Below are 6000 nucleotides of genomic sequence, written 5' to 3'. Positions count from 1 at the left end.
CCCTCGTGACACCTCGGTCGGTGCCCCGAGACAGACTGCTTTGACAAAATATCCAAATTCGATAACTAATAATTCTGATCATCTGATTGGTCGAGACCCTTATAGCCGATAACTCTTCTATCTCCTTCTAGCCGTCCCTTTAAACCAAATCAAGAGCGTTCCTTAGCGAATCGGTACGTGTCATCTGGAGATCCTCCACGGCCGCTTCCCCAGGGCATCGGGCGACAGCTGGGCACCACGTCCTTAACTCGGGCAGGAGGTTCCTATCCTGCCCTTTGCCCATCTCCAGCGGGGCGCCGGTATCTCACCCGGGCTCCTGCCGGTCCGTGGAGACGTCTCCGTCGGGTCGTCTCCTCTGCCGGGCAACTCGGTACGTCGAGACTATCTCCCCACGGCAGATTCGAGCACCTCGACCTCAACTAAACAATAACGAAATCTCACGAGAGCCTTGACATAACTGTACGAATCAACCCGAGAGCGTGGCTTCTGAGCAGGGTGGCGACCCGAAGAGAACCAGAAATCGAGAACGTTATCTGTATCGGTAACCGGAACCGCCTTGGGACCGTGATCCGAAAAATCACGTCACAATATATACATATATATACAGTATAATTTTTACAATTCAAATATCATCAATTGATATCCATCCTTCGTATTATAGTATATTGATTGATTATCGATACCTATGACGATTACCTTATTAATGTCAATTTCTCATCTCTCACTATCAAAACATTCTTTCACGTGTACCAACTTACCTAAAGATTAAACCGGTGCACACGGTACTACCAATCGGTTAAAGAAATGTCGTGGGTTGTCAAGAAGCCGCTAATAAGCAACGAATATTTTTCGGATAATGCCATCCAGTTAGAGAGCATTTAACGTTTCGTATCGCGTTAATAGAAACCAAAGTTAATTCTCATAATTGTCAGATTACACAGAGCTAAGCGGAATGACGATGGGCAAAGATTTGTAAAAGTCATTTGCAAAAACAGTACTAGTCAATTGCAGGTCTACTCGCGTGTTAATACCAATATACGATCTCTAACGTCCAGCGATCACGTCCGCCATTTTTTTTCCCAATTCACTACCAAATTCATGGAGTAAAATTTGTTTAGAAAAAAAATGTTTACAGTACCAAAAAAAAAAATAAAAAAAATTTATTACGAAATTTCGATCGAACAGTCAGTCATACGTATCCTCATATGAATCGATCACATGTGATTTTACATATCTATAACATATACGTACCAGCGACTAAAAATAATACATAACCTACCTGTCATAAAATACCGATAAGAATTATCGAAAAATTCCAATCTCCGCGTTAGGTTAGGTCGAAAATCGCTCGAGATAAAATGTATATCCTTGTTATCAGTGCTCCATATTTTCGCGTTCGTCTTACGGGGATAACTAACGTGGGACAAACTATTGTACACCAGTCAATAAACAGCGACGAGTCCATTTCGTATTAATATTTTAACAAGTGGCCTATCGTCTACTACGAGGCGACTGCCTGGCCTAGGGACTTTTTCAAATACAGTATTAAACCACGGCATTATTCACTAGACGTGGACGTAACCTCCATCACGGATCATAAACGGTCCCAATTTTCATAAAGAACAATGTCTCTCGACGTTACAAGATCCGCAAGTGGGCGCCCGAACGAATGAAATTATGTGAGGTTATGTACGACGATAAAAGCTTCTATCGATTAACGCAGCCGTATTGAAACGACGAAGCTCCGGTTCGCGAGCAGCTGTTTAGCATAAAAATAAATTGCCTAAGAAAATAATGGCTCTGGGTAACGGAACGATGCGGCTGTACTCTCTCTCTCTCTCTCTCTCTCTCTCTCTCTCTCTCTCTCTCTTGTTCTTTATCAACATTTTATTCAATCTCTCACTCGCGCCTCAGCGAAACGAACCAATACGGGCAGGTGGTAATGACGTCGAAAACCAGCTACCAGCTACACCATTTCGATACCCACGTCAGAAACAAGATACACCGACTGTACCTATATTAATCGAAATTTACTATAGTCAAAGGGATCTCTAGTGGATCGGTGGCTTACACGATGTATTATATGCTATATATGTTCGGACTACTCGAGTCAAATGCTATACTCTATCACATTTCTTGTATGTATATATATGTCGGGGTACAGTTTCGTACAAGATGCGCCTGTCCAAATAATAACGAGACGACCAGTCTCCGGTAATGAACATCTGCCCTTGCTCTTGCCCTTGCTCGGTGTGTTCGCAATTGCGCGACTTCCGCTCGTGATCGCGATGCAATGCGGATGATACTCCTGGGTTATACGCATGCGTCAATTAGACAGATGTACCGAGAGGATGACAAACGTGCAGATGTAGGATAAGGGGACGGCATTTCTTTTTAAACGTCTAGCAGTGTGCACTGTCAACTGGCTTTGACTTTATATACGTAAAGTGGAATTTTGATAACTCGAATCTCGAGGGAAATACGTTTGGAGTTATCGCGGTTTCGATCTATCGAGGTTTTTCAAGTTACAGAAACGAGGCATTAGAAAATTTGGAGATTCGTCGTCTTAGTTTTGACTTTTAGAAATTCGAATTATCGAAAATCAACTGCGTATATGTATTTAATGTTGTCTAGGTAACTTTGAATGGACTGTACCCTTTTTTTTTAGAATTTACCTATATGCTTCTCTCTCTCTTGCTCTGCTATTTTTTCCACGTCTCTTTTCTCCGTGCTTGCCCCCTAACTACTCACTGTCCGACTGTCCACCACGTAAGCACCTTCCGGCGATGCTTAACTTTTATCAGATGTGAGCACCTACCTACCTACCTACCTGAAAGAGAAGCATCGCTTAATGAGCCGCCTCTTAAATCGCTCGCTTAACCATTTTCAGAAATATTAATGAGCGCTCTCCAATTGCTCTTACCTGGCTGAGAAGTGTATAAGAGTTATCGGGTCTTCGTTAGCCTTTAATTGCCGTGAAACGTGCGCGCGTACTACGTTTGGAAAACTCGAACGTTGCTTCTTCTTGCTTTAAATAAAATTATACTAGCCGAGGAACAGATGGCGCTGTCTTTTAATTTATTTATGTGTGATCATTAAATTTGATGTTTCTTTTTTTGTTTTCTAGTGTACCTTATTATCTTTTGATAAGAATTACTTATCTCGACAAATTGGTGGGGTATGTTTTGTCTTGTCACTTATCTGTTTAGGTAAAATATTTGGAATTTCGTAATAGTTCTTTTTGACTTAATTCTCTTTCTTTTTTTAATTTTCCATTTGAATTCACAGTTGTACGTAGGTGCTAGTGTGTCTTCTCATGACCATGACGAATAGATGTTAACTTTATGTAACTTTAGCAAAATTATTAAAATTTTTTTTTGAATTAGCAAAAATTTTGCAATACGCCATCCAGTTAAAGTTAACTTAGACATTCAACTTCCGCTCTCGAGAATCTCCGCTGTTTACTGACTTTTCGAATTAACAAAGTCCAACGTCTATTTATTGACGGAAGAAATTTGCAAGGCGTCCTACAGGCCAATCGGATCGATCCGTTTCGCAATGTTTGCCAGCACAGCCGTTTCGCGTGAGCCTAATCTAAATCCCGGTCTAATCAAATTTGACTAGCCAGAGAGTCCACCCATAGACCCGACAGCCAGCGATATTTTTCGCTCCTCAAATAAGGTTATATTTACTGACAGTAGAGATTAGAGCGTAATTTGTCCTGTAGTAATTTTGGACGAGTGCTAACAGCCAAAGTCGTCTAGACGTCTCATCGTGCGATTCGGCGTGGTCGTTTAACATGAACATTTTGCAGTCTTCGGAGAATGACGTCACGACCTCACGAAACGGATGATACCAGCGGACGTTCCGGTAGAATAATTCGAAACGATGTAAACCTGCAAAAAGATAATGTATTAAGAAAAAGAATAAACTATCAAGATCTCACCGTCTCGATCAGACAGCAGCGCCGCCGTATTGGCCAGCAATTTTATTTCGAAATTCATACCATTTCCAGCCACGTCACACACTCCGTTCGTTTCTTATATACTCCTTGAGATAATAAACTGACTACGCCTTGAGCACCTGACGTAAGCGCACCCTGACTTTAGGCCAGGTCGAGTTTTTGTCAGGGTACCCGAAGCAATGCTTACCGAATAACAATGCCAGAACGCATGATCGCGAATTCCCTGCCAGAGTCGAATAATTGCTCTCGCCAATATTTTCATAGCTTCAGATACCAACCTGCTAGTACACGCCAATTCCTGTAGTAATTCGCAGCGATTGAAAACGTCAGTCAATCCATTACACGTGAAGCAGCTAACCTCCAAATGAATATGCAGAAGCATTCAGCAACCTACAATTAAGAGAGTTAAATAATTACCACACGCGTAACAAGTTTCGTGAAACATCCTTAGGAAGTATATACGTGTTACGGACCTGCATTTCAACAGTCAGAAACCGCATGGACGCCACAGCTGACATCTGCCGTCAGAGGCAGCACTGTCGCGCTCGGCTTAAAAATGCCCGCGAAACGTTTCCCCATGCATTTTAAATAGTATGCAGCGACTTCGGATGCATATACGATACTTTTAAAAATAAGGGCGTGAGATGGTACGATGGAGCATAGAGGGTTGTATTACGGTTGGTAACACCTGCACCTCCTCCTCTGATCGTCATTCTTCTTCTTATTCGTCCTCTTGTTATTCCTCGATCTTTTCTTTGCCCGGCACTCTCTCGCCTGGCTACCTCGTATTTTCAGATGAATTGGCAAGCCTCGTACGCGGACCCTCCAGCCAATTAACAACGCTAATTTCGCGAGGAGATGAACGGCCTGGAAACAAAAAAAAAACAAAACGTCATCTTTCGAACCGATCATACCAAGACACCAAAGGCGCAGCATCAATATCAAACCTGCAGTACCGAAGTCAACAGCCTAATGTCTGTACACTGAATATTTTCTGACGTATCCACGTGTTGGGTGCGTCTTAAAAAATTTCTGACAAGCGTCCCGACGCCAAAATTGATAAACCACCCACTCATAATTACTGTCTGGTATATATACCTGAATAAAAAAATTGTTTCTTTTCTTCAGAACATTGAAAATCTCACCAACCGGTCCCCGGTCTCCAGGATGAAGATGATCCGACCTGGTCCAGGTCTCAAGACTCCTGTACACGTTCTTCGGCAGACTCTATCCACCCCTCGTCTTACCCCATCTTGTTCTACGTCTGCTTCTCTTGGTTGACTCTCCCTACCTCGTCCTCCTGGTCTCGCATCGGGGCGTCCTGGCGAGACGCTGCCGGCGCCGTTCTCGGCTCCAGAGAGCGACTATCGACCACGGCAAAACATCCGAGACACGTACGACGCGACTCCGGGCGAGCCGCGCTTCTGTTGGTGAAGATAAAAACTTGCCACGTCTCGAATGGGGCGAATGCATTTTGTTTACAAACGAGGATTTGACTAGAGATCGGAATCTGGTGGAACGAAATGCCGACCGGGTTGACGGACGTAGAAACAGAAACTATGGCGAAGGAAGAGGGGAGACTCGGTGGTAAAGGTAGAACGATGGAAAAGGAAGATGGCAGCACTGCCGGCGGTAAGTGCGGAAACTCGGACCGATTTTAAGAGCAGCCAGTGCCGTATAGACAAAAACCGTGCTGTAACGATCTACCGATTTTTATTTGTTCCCTCTTCGATTATACCGAGTGATTGCTAAGAACTACGGTGTCGGCTTCTGCTCAAGGCGGAACCCATAGCTATGCGAAATTGCCGGCTTCTTTTGACGATCATTTGTAATACCGATCTTAAATGTATAGTACGAGATGTAACGATCTCTCCAGCTGGACCATGATTAAAAATCATTGTTCTCCGGAAGACCAATTTTTTTTTTATACGATCCAACAAGATCATTCTGGTACACTCGATTTTTTTTTATCGATTATTAATTTATTCATGACAATTATAATCGCCGTTGCTCGTATCACAGAAATCGGTGTAGGA

The 6000-nt window shown here is 43.1% G+C and overlaps 1 long non-coding RNA gene across 1 annotated transcript; it reads right to left on the bottom strand.

Annotated features, from left to right (window-relative positions):
* Positions 1-3477: 3477 nt before the first annotated feature.
* LOC112495274 lies at positions 3478-5174 on the bottom strand. Its single transcript, XR_003061661.1, has 5 exons — positions 5063-5174; positions 4912-4996; positions 4438-4831; positions 4243-4354; positions 3478-3896 (listed from the first exon to the last, which is right to left on the bottom strand). It is a non-coding gene; the product is annotated as an uncharacterized LOC112495274 (long non-coding RNA).
* Between the last annotated feature and the right edge of the window lie 826 nt (positions 5175-6000).

The sequence above is a fragment of the Cephus cinctus genome, unplaced genomic scaffold, assembly GCF_000341935.2.
Source record: "Cephus cinctus unplaced genomic scaffold, Ccin1 Ccin1_scaffold1857, whole genome shotgun sequence".
NCBI lineage: Eukaryota > Metazoa > Arthropoda > Insecta > Hymenoptera > Cephidae > Cephus > Cephus cinctus.
The sequence above is the reverse complement of the archived record's forward strand: the minus strand, read 5'-3'. Positions and strand labels throughout refer to the sequence as shown.